Genomic DNA, 13,463 nt, shown 5'->3' with positions numbered 1-13,463 from the left:
TATTTATATTTTATCCTCATATTCAATCCTTTTATATATATATATGGTGTATATGTCATTTAAATTATTTTTCTTTTTATATGTATATGGTCATTTTAACTAGATACTCCTAAAAAAACATACTTCGTACATATGAGCATATTTCTTTTATATATATTAAAGTTAACTTATTTCGTATATATATTATTAACCCTATATTATTTTATACATATGATTTCTCAAATTTTTCTTGTATTTCATTATATAGTCCTACGTAATATATCTTCTAAGTAATCATTATTTATATATGTATATTTATTGATACCTAAATTTGATCTATATATTATTAAATCCATGTGTTTCATACATATAGTCTTCTTTATATATATATATATATATATATATATATATATATATATATATATAAGCATGTTCTTAAGTCCATTATACGACTTGTTATAAAATTAATTTAAGCTTGTAGGTATTTCTATGTTTTTACAAATAATTATTTTTAAAAGTCATTTATGTATATATGTTTTATAAATCTATTTAGTGTATTATAACTTGCCATATATCTTTATTATTCTTTCATATTATATACATTATTATCATGTATGCGTTGTCGATTTTAAATGCATTTGTGTCTAAAACATTTTACATGCAATTTGATTCAAATTTCCACTCTATAATCCTCTATTTCAATAAATATATATCTTTACTTTTTATGCAAATTGGTCAACCTATATATTATGTGTTCATTTATTCGTCACTATTTTAAAATCATTTTATACCACATTGGCTTCTAATTGTTATGTTGTTCCTCTTTTTACATCTTGCGTTAATTATTTTATATCATGCTATGCACGTCATTTTGGCACATTTTTATGTATTGTTTTGTGGTGTTGTATTGTTGTAGTATTATTTTCTTTATTGTATTGTATATAAATTATTTCCCATGCATGTTATCATTGCATTATTTATTTGTTCATTATTTTATATTGCCATGTTAATTATTCTCCATGCATGATTGAGATTGAACTATATTTCCAAGCTAATTGTGCTTAGTTGTAAGTGTTTGTTAGTTGGTCAAATAAATCGTATTGCCTCCACTCTTCTATTGTCGTATTTTATATGTACATATTACCCCATTCATCGTTTTCCTTTTGATTTTCGAAATGTGGTTTTATAAAATCCAAATTTTATGATTAATTTCGTTTCATTTCAAAAAATGCATTAATACGTTTTAAGCTAGTTTATAAGTATTCACTTAAAAATTCTTTAAAACGAAGTCGAGATTCGACATTTGGCAATTCGCGGAATAGTGCCCTAACGTGTTGGGTTACAATTTCGCATTTGCTCAAAATAATCGAATATCCCTTCAAAATTTCACTCATGCCTTTTAAAAATTCTTTAAAATGGAGGCGATGTGCGATATTTGGCAATTCGTGGAATCATGCCCTAACGTGCTGGGTTGCAATTTCTCGTTTGCTTAAAATAATCAAATATCCCTCCAAAATTTCACGCATGTCTTCTAAAAATCATTTAAAACGAAGGCAATATTCGATGATTGACAATTTAGGAATCATGCCCTATAGTGCTGGGTTGTGATTTCTCGTTTGCTCAAAACAATCGAATATTCCTTTAGGTTTTCACTCATGTTTATTAAAAACCTTTCAAAACAAATGATGTTCGATGTTTGGCGATTTGAGAATCGTGCCATATCGTGCTGGGTTGCGCTTTTTCATTCGCCCTTTACAATCGAAGATCCCTTCGAAGTTTCATTCACGTTTTCTAAAAACCCTTTTAAACGAAAGAAGTGTTCGATGTTTGGCAATTCGGGGAATAGTGCCCTATCGTGCTGGGTTGCAATCTCTCGTCTGTCCAAAATAATCTAATATCTCTCCGGAATTTCACTCGTATTTTCCCAAAGTGAGGCAATGATCGATGTTTGGGAATTCGAATAATCGTGCCCTACTGTGCTGGGTTTCGATTTTTCGTTGGACTAAATAGTTGAGCATCCTTTCGTGATTTTCAAATTATAAATTTTCGAACGTCGAACAAGAAGATTTTTGACAATCAACTCGGGTTATTCAACTGTTATAAAAAAAAATCACATTTCAAAAACATTTTTAATTTTAGACATAAGAACAGTATTTAATCGATTTGGTACCAATTTTGGGCGTAGTGAGGGTGCTAATCCTTCCTCATGCGTAACCGACTTCCGAGCCCGTTTTCTAAATTTTTCATAGACCAGAGTTGTTTTAGTAGATCACAAATGTTTTATTAAAATAACCAAATTCTTAGGTGACCCGATCACACCAAAACAAAAGGATCGGTGGCGACTCCACATTTCTATTTTTCAAAAGTCGATATTTTCATTAAATTTAAAAATTTTAAATAAAAAGGATGGTTTCGACAGCTTGGAGACTCCACTGGGGACTAGAAAGTCGAGCCATAAAATCGATTTATTTGCTGTGTTTCTGTCAAAAATCGAAAACTTGTTTTGAAAATCATAATTGCATTCATTTGTATGATTGTTATGGTTCAAATCTCGTAGAATAGTACTGCATTTCATTGCATGACCGCTGTAGTCACACCTTCTAAGTGGGGTAAGAAACTACGCTTTCGTGAGGTTTTCACCTTCGCATGGGCTAGTGGATTGCTTCCGGGGTACATCCGTACATATGATTTCGTGAGATTTTCTTCTCCGCATGGTCATTGGGAAATGTATCCCCCCCGAACCGAACTCGATCTATATGAGCCTATAATGGGTGAGGATTGAGGAATCTGCTGGTTCAAGTACCTTATCTCTAGAACCGAACCACATATAGTGAACGTTAGGAGTTATCCTTGGGTGGAGCCGCGTCAAGCCTTAGTACTTACCTGTATATGCGTTGTGATTACCGTTTATGTGCTTGCATTTTATCGATATTATCTGATACTAACCTGTGTTTTGTTTTGATTGTCTTTTTGCATGACATTGCATATTAAAGGAGGTGTTAATCCGTGTTCAATTACTAAGTTAGAAAGTTTGACATAGAGAATAAATTTTTTAGTAAAGTCGAGGATAATGCAGCCGTTCGTGCATGGTCGGAGAGGCAACAATCAGAGAGAGGGGATAGCTTGGCAGAAGGGTATGTATCGAAGCTGCAGGATTTCACTCGTGTTAATGTAGTACAGAATGAGCTGCAAGAATTGAGAGATATTTAGGCTAGTTAGGATACCTTGATTAAGCAGTTGTTTTACCAAAGCTATGGTGACATACCCTACCTGCTAGACATTAGAGTGGATAAGCATTTGTTCCGAGCCTTGGTGCAGTTTTGGAATTCTGCGTACAAGTGTTTCACTTTTGGAGAAGTGGATTTGGTACCTACCATGGAGGAATACACTACTTTGCTCAGGTGTCCAAAAATTCAGGTCCGGAAGACTTATGCCCGGGTTTTTAGTAGTCAGACTTTTGTGAAGAAACTGATGAGCATTTCTGGTATGAGCGAGCCTTGGGTCACTGCTCGGATTCAGCAAAAAGGAGATAGCAAATGTATCCCTTGGGAGAATTTGTGAGATTTGATCTTGACGCATCCAAACGAAAGAAAGAGGATCGACATCTTCACCTTAAGCATCTACAGATTGGTAATTTTTCCCAAGGCTTTGAGGCACGTGGACGAAGCAGTCATTGATTTATTCGATCGCCTTGAGAAGGGAATCACACCAGTATCGACGATATTGGCAAAAACATTCAGATCTTTGAGCTCATGTCAGAAGACGGGTGAGGGACGATTCATTGGATGTGCACAATTATTGATGGCATGGTTTCACGGGCACTTTTGGAAGGTAGAAAAGGTTTCCTATCGGGTCTTTTCCGAAGGTTATTCCCCGTTAAAAGAAGAGGCAGTTATACAAAGGAGAGAGGATATCTCGGAGGAGAAATGGATGGACATTCTTCAGAACCTCAAGGAGGGAGATATCAAGTGGAGAGCTTATTGGATGGTTCCTGATGAGATCATATACCGATGTGGTAACTTTGATTGGGTGTCGTTGTTAGGAATTTGGGGAGCTATCGGGTATACTCCACTGCTAGCCTTGAGAAAATATAAATCGAGGCAGTTTGTACCCATGACCTATGGACTTGCTTAGAGTGAATTCTCATTTAAAGATGCTCACTATAAGAAGAGATTTCGGGAGTTATCAGATGCTTGGAAGCAAACTTGTTGGATGAAGAGGTTAGCCGTCGGTTCCATGGTAACGCCCGAGTATAGCGAGTGGTTTAAGAAGAGGATTAATAATAATATTCCTAGGCCAAGCTTAGAGAATGCTCGACCTATCAGGGAACAATTACAAGTCGCCCCATCAGAATTGGAAATTATAAAACAAGACTTCGAAAAGAAGAGTTCAGAGCTTGGGAAGAAGATCGAATAATTGGAGGAAGAAAAGATGCACCTAAGGTTAGACGCTGATGTACAGAGGTCTGAGGCTGAGAAGTGGAGAAAAGGAAAAACTAAGGCCGAAAAGAATCTAGACAGCTTAAAGACTGACTATAAGAAGCTGCGCCTATCCATGAGGACCGCGGGGTTAGGAAAGTCTTCCAAACAATGACGCCATGAAATTCGAGAAGAAAAGGCCAATACCGACCGGTGGGAAAGGAAATTTCGAGAAGCTCAAGCACGAAACGAAGATTTGGAGAAGAGTCTATCGGAGAGTAGAAATGAGCGAGGTGAATTAAGGGCTAGAGTGGCAGAACTCGAGAAGTCTCTGCATCAGTACAGAAACCGTAACACCGCAATAGAGTTGAGGGCAAGCTTGAGCAAGATAGAAGAAATGAAAGGAAGAATAGAAGAGTTAGAGGCATCACTGCAAAACTGTGAGATGCGGATCCAGTTTTTCGAGGCAAACAAGGATCGTTGGAAAGAGCAGCTTCACCATGAGCAAGACTAAGTCAGAAACAGAGATTACCTTATGGGGGAAGCCATAACCTAGATTCGGGAAGTAGCGGACTACTTGCAAACTTTAGCGGTTCAGGCGGACACACTGAGCGTGAAGTATGAGTAGGAGTCGGATCCCGGACAAGAGCTGGCCTCGTTGCTTAGAAAAATTGATGCCTCATTTGCATTCATGCATTTGCATTACATCATATCATTATGCATTAAAGGTCATAAGAGTTTTCTAATTAATTAATTAAAAATTATTTCAGTAACCTGGAAACCAACGAAAACCAACCAACCACACACCCCTACGGTACAAGAAAAAAATCACTGGATAAGAGACTCAAGAAATTGAAGCAGATGCAAAAAGACATACAAGAACAAATGTAGTCCCAGATGCAAGAGCAGCTAGCCAAGATTCAGCGAGAGATGAAAGAGCAAATGATGGAGTCCCAGAGGGAAATGATGAGTCAGTTATCCCAATTGTTGTTGGGAGGAACAGATAAGGGAAAGGGCCCCATGGACAAAATTGAAGAAACTAATGAAGATCCTCAATACCCCCTGGCTTCACTCCGACACATGTACCGATGAAGCCCGAGATTAATCTACCGAAACCATCTATCACGATCATGCCCCAACAAGTTCAGGCCGGAGCTTTAATACCAATGAATTTTCAAACCGGCCGAAGTTTGTCAACAACCCGAACTATCCGCCCGTTCCCGATTGGACGAAGTTGCCGACGAAGAAAAGGCAAGGATAGATTCGTAAAAATAATTGGAAGAATGGTGTAGATGGCTCGAGGAGAAATTCAAAACCATGGAAAGCGCGAATCATCATCAAGGGATTGATGCCAAAGACCTGAGTCTAGTCCTAGATTTAGTCATTCCCCCTAAATTCAAAATGCTCGAATTCGAGAAATACAATGGAACAAGTTGCCCTGAAGCCCACATCACTATATTCTACAGGCGAATGACGAGGTACGTTAACAATGACCAACTATTAATCCACTGCTTTCAAGATAGTCTGGTCGGGGCGGCGTCTAAGTGGTACAACCAATTAAGCCGCTCTAGAATTAATTCGTGGAAGGACCTAGCTCAGGCCTTTATGAAGCAATACAATTATGTGACAGACATGACCCCTGACAGAATCACTCTCCAGAACATGGAGAAGAAATCGAATGAAAGCTTCAGACAGTACGCACAAAGATGGAGAAAGGTGGCCATACAAGTTCAGCCGCCACTTCTAGAAAAGGAGACGACGATGCTCTTTATAAACACCTTGAAGGCCCCTTTTATCACTCATATGTTGGGAAGCGCCACCAAGAGCTTCTTCGACATAGTGATTACGGGGGAAATAATTGAAAATGCTGTGAGAAGCGATAAGATAGAGTCGGGGGAGAGTGCCAGGAAGTCGGCCCCGAGGAAAAGAGATAATGAAGTGAACAACATGAGCACATTCAACAAGGGGCAATCCAAGTCATTTACCGTAAATCAACCCAAGACGGTGACCACCAATCAACAAAGCTCTGTAAGACAAGAACCCAATGCAAGGGAGAACACAGAAGGGCCACAATTCACCCCTATACCCATGACATATAGAGAGTTGTACCAGAACCTGTTCAACGCTCATGTGGTGTCCCATTTCTACCTAGAGCCACTGTAGCCCCCATATCCCAAATGGTATGACATAAACGCCCAATGTGAATACCATGCGAGAATTACCGGGCACTTGATCAAAAATTGCATGACATTCAAGAAAATAGTCGAGAGACTCATTAAGGTGGGGATCGTAAGATTTGATGACTCAACCACACCCAATGTAGCAGGAAACCCACTCCCCAATCATGCCGACCAAGGAGTGAATGGGATAAGTGAAGGTAGGAACAAGAAGACCAAGTATGAGATGGCAGAAATCAGGACCCCGTTGAGGCGGGTATGGAAGGAGATGGCCAAAAGAGGATTGATCGTGTTGGATTCAAGGGAAGAAATCGAACAAGAGAGAAACTACTGTGAGTTTCACGATGAGTTGGAGCATAAAATCCAAGATTGCATGGAGTTCAAAGCCTTAGTGCAAAACATGATGAACAATAAGGAAATTAAATTTTATGAAGAAGCCAAAACCCCCATAAAATGAGATATATGCGCATCGGAAGGAGAATCGATGGCACAGAATCGAACATCTAACTATCCAGTGGTGATCATTTTGAGACCCAAAAATAATGAGGCTGGAGTACAAGTGCCACCGAGGGTCATAATCCAAAGACCTGCAGTCTTCCCCTACAAAGACAGTAAAAAGGTCCCATGGAATTATGAGTGCAGTGTGACGATACCGGGAAAAGAGAGTCCGGTTGACGCTTCAAGAGGGGACCAAGATGGGGGCTCCTATACACGTAGCGAGAGACGTTACAATACAGTAAATGAGGAGGCACAGCCTACAAAAGGAAAAGCCCAGGTGGTCGAGGAAATGAAGGGAAAAGCAACCAAACCTGTTAACGAGCCAGTTAACGAAGAGGAGGCCAAGGAGTTTCTAAAATTCCTAAAGCATAGCGAATACAGTGTGGTGGAACAGCTACGTAAACAACCAGCCCGTATCTCGGTGCTGGCCTTACTTCTAAGCTCGAAAGTTCATCGCAGCGCGCTAATGAAGGTCTTGAATGAAACGTATGTTGCCAATGATATCTCCGTTAACAAGTTGGACCGCTTGGTTAGCAGCATCAGTTCCGACAACTATATCTTTTTCAATGACGATGAGATACCACCTGGAGGCATGGGGTCGACTAAAGCTTTGCATATCACCACGCGCTGTAAAGGGTATACGCTGCCAGGAGTGCTGATTGACAATGGGTCAGCTTTGAACGTCCTGTCATTGACCACGTTGAATAGGTTACCTATAGACAGCTCTCTCATGAAGGAGTGCCAGAACATCGTGAAAGCATTTGATGGCACAGAGAGGAAGGTGATGGGCAGAATCGAGGTACCTCTTCAGATCGGGCCAAACACGTATGAGGTGGATTTCCTCATAATGGATATCAAGCCTGTAATATCCCGAATTAGGGCCTAATCGGAATAGTGATTTCGTGACTACAAATCTGAGATAGAAATAATTATTTTATAATTATTTTGAGGTTTATGATATGATTGAATGATTGTGTGAAAATTTCGTGATGAAATTCTATGCATAAAATGCTTAAGTTGAGATTAGGGACTAAATCAAATAATTTGAAAAACTTGTATTCTAGAAGTTTTTAGTATGAAATTGCTTTAGAATATTAATGAGGAGGTCTTAAATAGCAATTTGACCAATTTCTAAGTCTATGGAAAAAAAATTTGGACATGGATGGAATTTTTGGAAAGTTTAGTAGTAAGGGCATTTTGGTCATTTGGATATTAAATGAAATTATGTAGTATAGGAAGTTGTAGATAAAACGGAATAAAAACGAGGTATCGAGACCTCAAATTCATAAACCGAGCCATAAATATTTTTAGAAATATTTATGGAGTGTAAATAAGTTAGTATTAAAGTTTCACAAGAAATTTTAAGATTTGATGAGTTAATTAGGTGAAAAGGACTAAATTGAACTAAGTGCAAAATTGTGAGATGTGATTAAATAGCTTAAGTATTTAAAAAGATGGATTTAAAGAGCAATTAGACCCAAAGGTTAATGGCTGGACGGTTTGGGTATGAAATAAGCAAGAAAACAATGTAAACAAGGGACAAAATTGGAATTAGCATAAAAGTTAATAGTTAAAAAATGATGTAATTGAAAATCTAGACATTTCTTCATCTTTCTCAGCCAAAACGCTGTAGCAGGTCTCCTATGCTGGTTTTTCATATTTTTGCACCATGTAAGTTCAATTTTTACTATTTCTTAGTAATTTTTATGTTTTTGTGACTTTTACAATTAGGTCCAATCATCTAATTCATTAGTTTTTGATTTGGTGGGTGAAATTGGAAGTTACCCTGGCTGAGTAAGGGCAGTATATGATGAATTATTATGAAATTGAAGTTCTAATTTCATATTAAGGTTGTTTTATTAAGTCATTTTGATAGAAAATGGTATTTAGGACCTAATTGTGAAAAAGTTGTGAATTAGATGTTGGTGTTGAAATTGAGAATATCAAGGGTTGTGAAATAATTTATAATGATAAAATAAAGTGTTAATTGAGAAAAAATAGTTCAATTGATGGGTGAATTGAGCAGGGACTAAATTGTAAAACTATAAATTTTAGGGTAAAAGTGTAATTTCGAAATTTGAACAGCATAAATTGTGAAGTGAAATAGAAATCAAATAAATGCTAATGAGTAGAAATAATTTATATTATAGATCAAGAGAAACGAGATTCAAGTCGTGATCGAGGAAAAAAATAAAGTTTACGAGGAATAGGCTCGATTGCTAATATTTTATATCGAGGTAAGTTCATATGATTTTTAATAATGCAATGTGTAATTTAATGTTTTGAAATGAAAATTTCATGAATGATATAGTATATTATTGCACATAAAATGTCATTAAATTGTGATAATTGTAAAATGATATTTGAATAAAAGTATAAATTAAATGGAACAACGGACTTGAGTACTTTCATTCAAGTGGCTAAGACGAATTGATTTGAAAAGACCATGGTTGGACCATGGCATCATGTGAAATGTGATTTCAGATAAGACCATAGCTGGGCTATGGCTTCGAGAAATGTGATATGTGCTTAGTATAAGACCATATCCTAGATATGGCATCGGTGTGATATGTGCTCTTGTATAAGACCATATATGGGATATGGCATCGTGTGATATGTGATCCGTGTAAGACCATGGCTGGGCTATGGCCTCGGTATGTGATATGTGACTATGTGCAAGACCATAGTTTTACTATGGCATTGTGATAATGAGGTACTCAATTCGTAATCGTTCCCTAATTTGATTATGAGCGAAAATGTAAAATGGCCGAAAAGATTAAGAATTGGTGAATACTATGAAAATGACACGATTTGGAATAAGTTCTTGATACTTGATGACATTGAGATTATGGATCTATGCTTATGAAGCATAATTATGTGTTCTTACCATGATGGATGAAATGATATTGTATGGATTTAGTGAATAATAGTAGTGAATGAATAAATATGGCCTTGGCAGTTTTGGGTTACTGCAGTAGTGTATATTTTGAAATTCACCATAAATTGTGGAAATTGAGTTAAGGGCTGAATAAAATATGAGATTAAAGCCTGATGAGTCTAGTTTCATATAGAGGAAACGGTACATGCAATTGGACTTTATGTTATGAGATATTTAAATTGTTGTGAGACAGAGTCTGAATGACTTCGAGATCCCTTGTTCTGATTTTAGAAAATCATTAGAAATTGTAAAAAAATAATTATGAGTTTTAATTTATATATTTAAAATCCTTATCGAGTCTATTTTCAATATCGATAGACGGGAAGATCATCCAAGTCCCGAATTATGAGATAAATAATTTTTAGTGAAGAGAGGTCAGAACTGTTGGACAGCAAAACAGGGGAAACTTTAATGAATAAACTGTACTAAATGGATAAACCAAAAATTATGGAAATTTTATGGAAGAAAGGTATATGAATCTAGTTTTAAGGAAAATTAACGAAACTTAATTTAGAGTTTCGTAGCTCCAGAAATAAATTATTTAGTAAATGTATCTCGATAAAACAGTTTAAGCTGAGTATGTATAATTGTACAATTGTGGTGTTTTATCTTAAAAGCATGTTGGTAGTTGCTTATTAATTTCATATGGACTTACTAAGCATTTATGCTTACTCCCTCCTTTTCATTCCTTGTAGTTTTGACAAGCCAGCTCAGAAATCGGGAACGGTCGGAGGCCCACTCACACTATCCGTATACCATCTTGGCATAATGGCTTGTATGTTTTGAGTATGGCATGTATAGCATTATAATCATTTTGTATATATGGTCTTATGATATGGATATTGAGTGGTATGGAAATGCTTGGTAATGATTAGCCATTGGAATGGCTAATCATGATCATATTTGGTGTTATGTATGCTAAATTGCTAGCTAATCCATGGAAACCATGAAATAGGCAAATTTTACCATAAAATAGATTCAGACAGCAGCAGTGACGTGAGTTTGAAAAATCATTAAAAATAGTAGAGATATAATTAGTTGATGAATAAAATATGTAATTGAAGAATTATGAGTCTATTTTCATATGGATGGAACAAAACATGTATATGAGTTATATTTTATGAGAAGTTAAATTTTTTGTGAAATAGGGCCAGAGCGATTTCTGGATCCCCTATTCTGATTTTGAAAATTCACCATAAATTGTACAAAGATAATTAGAAGTCATGCTTTATATTTACAGATTCCTTATTAAGTCTAGTTTTATTAGAAACAAACGGCATAGTCATTGAAACTCTGTACAGGGAGATATCTGATTCGTAATACACAGAGGTCAGAGCAGTCGAACCCTAAAATAGGGGAGACTTTAACTAATAAACTGTACTAATTGGCCCAACCAAAAATTCTAGAAAAAAATTTAGTAGATATATATATGAGTCTAGTTTAAGATAAAATTTACGGAATTTGATTTCGAGTTTTGAAACTCGAGATATGAATTTTTTAAGCAACTATGACGCAGTTGGACAGCTTGTCCGAATTTGTTTAAGTGCTCAAATAAGTTTAGTAATGCCTCGTGCTCGACTCCGACGACGGTCTCCGGTAAGGGGGCCTTACAAAGCCCTCATACAATTGCTTGTTAGGGAGGCCCTGGATACATTCAGCTGGGGCCGTGCCTTCCTCATTGCATCAAAAATTGAAGCTAGTATCGGAGGGGAGGTTGATAACGATCAAGGTTGAGGAGGATATCATTGCAACTGTGAGTAATAATGCGCCCTATTTGGAGACAGATGACGAAGCAATCGAATGTTCATTTCGATCTTTGGAATTGTTAACGCGACCTTCATCACCGAGGGAAGTAAGATTCTGGTGCCAAAATTGTCCAAAACCACAAGGATGAGCCTCCAGTTGACGATTGGAAAAGGGGCCCTACCCGGAAGAGGACTTGGGAGACATCTGCAAGGAAGGGTTGAAACGCCAATGCTGAAAGACAAGAGAGACCGCTTCGGCTTAGGATTTAAGCCGGACGTGAAACAAAGGAGGAGGGAGCTAGAAAAGAAGCAAGAAAGAAGGAGAGCACGGTTAACGGGGGAGGAAATCAAGTGGGAACCAATGATATTTCCCCATATATCAAAAATATTTGTGTCCGAGGGAATCATTCATCCCGAGGGAGACACGCCAATGACGGGAGCTATAGAAGAAAGGTTGGAAAGCTTGGACATCAACGTCATGTACGAAGAGGAGACTAGAAGAGAAAAATTATTGGGCATTTGCCGTTACACACCTGGAAGTGTTCTGGACAACTGGACTACGGAAGAGATTCCTGTAGTTTTTAGAACGGATTCAGAGTAATATCCAAAACACACTTATTGCTCTAGGCCTAGGAGTAATAAGAATCTTTTGTGAAATAGGCTGATGTTTAAAACCGTTATTTCAATAAAATGCACGGTTATTATCATTTTTGAGCAAATGTTCTCCCATCCTTTCAATTTCATCCATAACCATACAAATGATTACTTTCGGATTCTTTTATTCTTGAAATATTCTTTCATTCGTCATTCATAATCATACCACGCAAATAAATGTTTCGAATTCTTTTGATTCTTTGTATCTGTCTTCATCCTCATAACAGGTCCCCATATATCAATGATACGAGTGACACTGCTAGTGACTCAGAATTTTCTTTTGAGCGAGATGTGTGTATGGATGATTCCCAGGATTTTGAAGATGACCAAGGTTGTAACCTATCTCCTGATTTGTTGAGAATGGTAGAACAAGACGGGAAACAAATCCTACCTCACAAAGAATCAGTTGAAATTGTGAGCTTGAGAGAAGGACAAGAGGTGAAGATTGGAACATGTGTCACACAGAGATGAAGCGAGACCTCATTGAATTACTTCAAGAATTCAAATATGTCTTCGCATGGTTATACCAAGATATGCCCAGGTTGGACACTGACATCGTGGCGCACCGACTTCCCATAAAAGAAGAATGTAAGCCAATTCAGCAAAAACTCCGAAGAATGAGGTCTGACGTCTTACTAAAAATAAAAGAAGAGGTTCGATAGCAGTTCGACGCTGGATTCCTAAAGGTGGTAAAATACTCAAATTGGGTAGCCAACATCGTCCCTGTCTCTAAGAAAGATAGAAAAGTACGAATGTGTGTGGACTACAGAGATTTGAACAAGGCCAGTCCGAAGGACAATTTCCCACTACCTCATATCGACACCCTAGTGGACAACACGGCGGGACACTCACTGTTTTCATTCATGGACGGTTTCTTCGGATATAACCAGATCAAGATGCATCCTGAAGACATAGAGAAGACCATATTTGTAACCATGTAGGGCACGTTCTGCTACAAAGTGATGCCGTTTGGACTGAAGAATGCGGGGGCAACTTATCAAAGAGCCATGGTAACCCTGTTCCATGACATGATGCATAAAGAGATTGAGGTTTA

At 37.4% G+C, this 13,463-nt stretch overlaps 1 long non-coding RNA gene across 1 annotated transcript; it reads left to right on the top strand.

Annotated features, from left to right (window-relative positions):
* The first annotated feature begins 8,698 nt into the window (after nt 1-8,698).
* LOC128283452 (uncharacterized) lies at nt 8,699-10,910 on the top strand. The gene is made up of 2 exons (XR_008273800.1): nt 8,699-8,743; nt 10,706-10,910. It is a non-coding gene; the product is annotated as an uncharacterized LOC128283452 (long non-coding RNA).
* The last annotated feature ends 2,553 nt before the right edge of the window (nt 10,911-13,463 follow it).

This window comes from Gossypium arboreum, chromosome 11, assembly GCF_025698485.1.
Source record: "Gossypium arboreum isolate Shixiya-1 chromosome 11, ASM2569848v2, whole genome shotgun sequence".
Classification (NCBI taxonomy): Eukaryota; Viridiplantae; Streptophyta; class Magnoliopsida; order Malvales; family Malvaceae; genus Gossypium; species Gossypium arboreum.
This window is presented reverse-complemented; position numbering and strand designations above follow the sequence as displayed.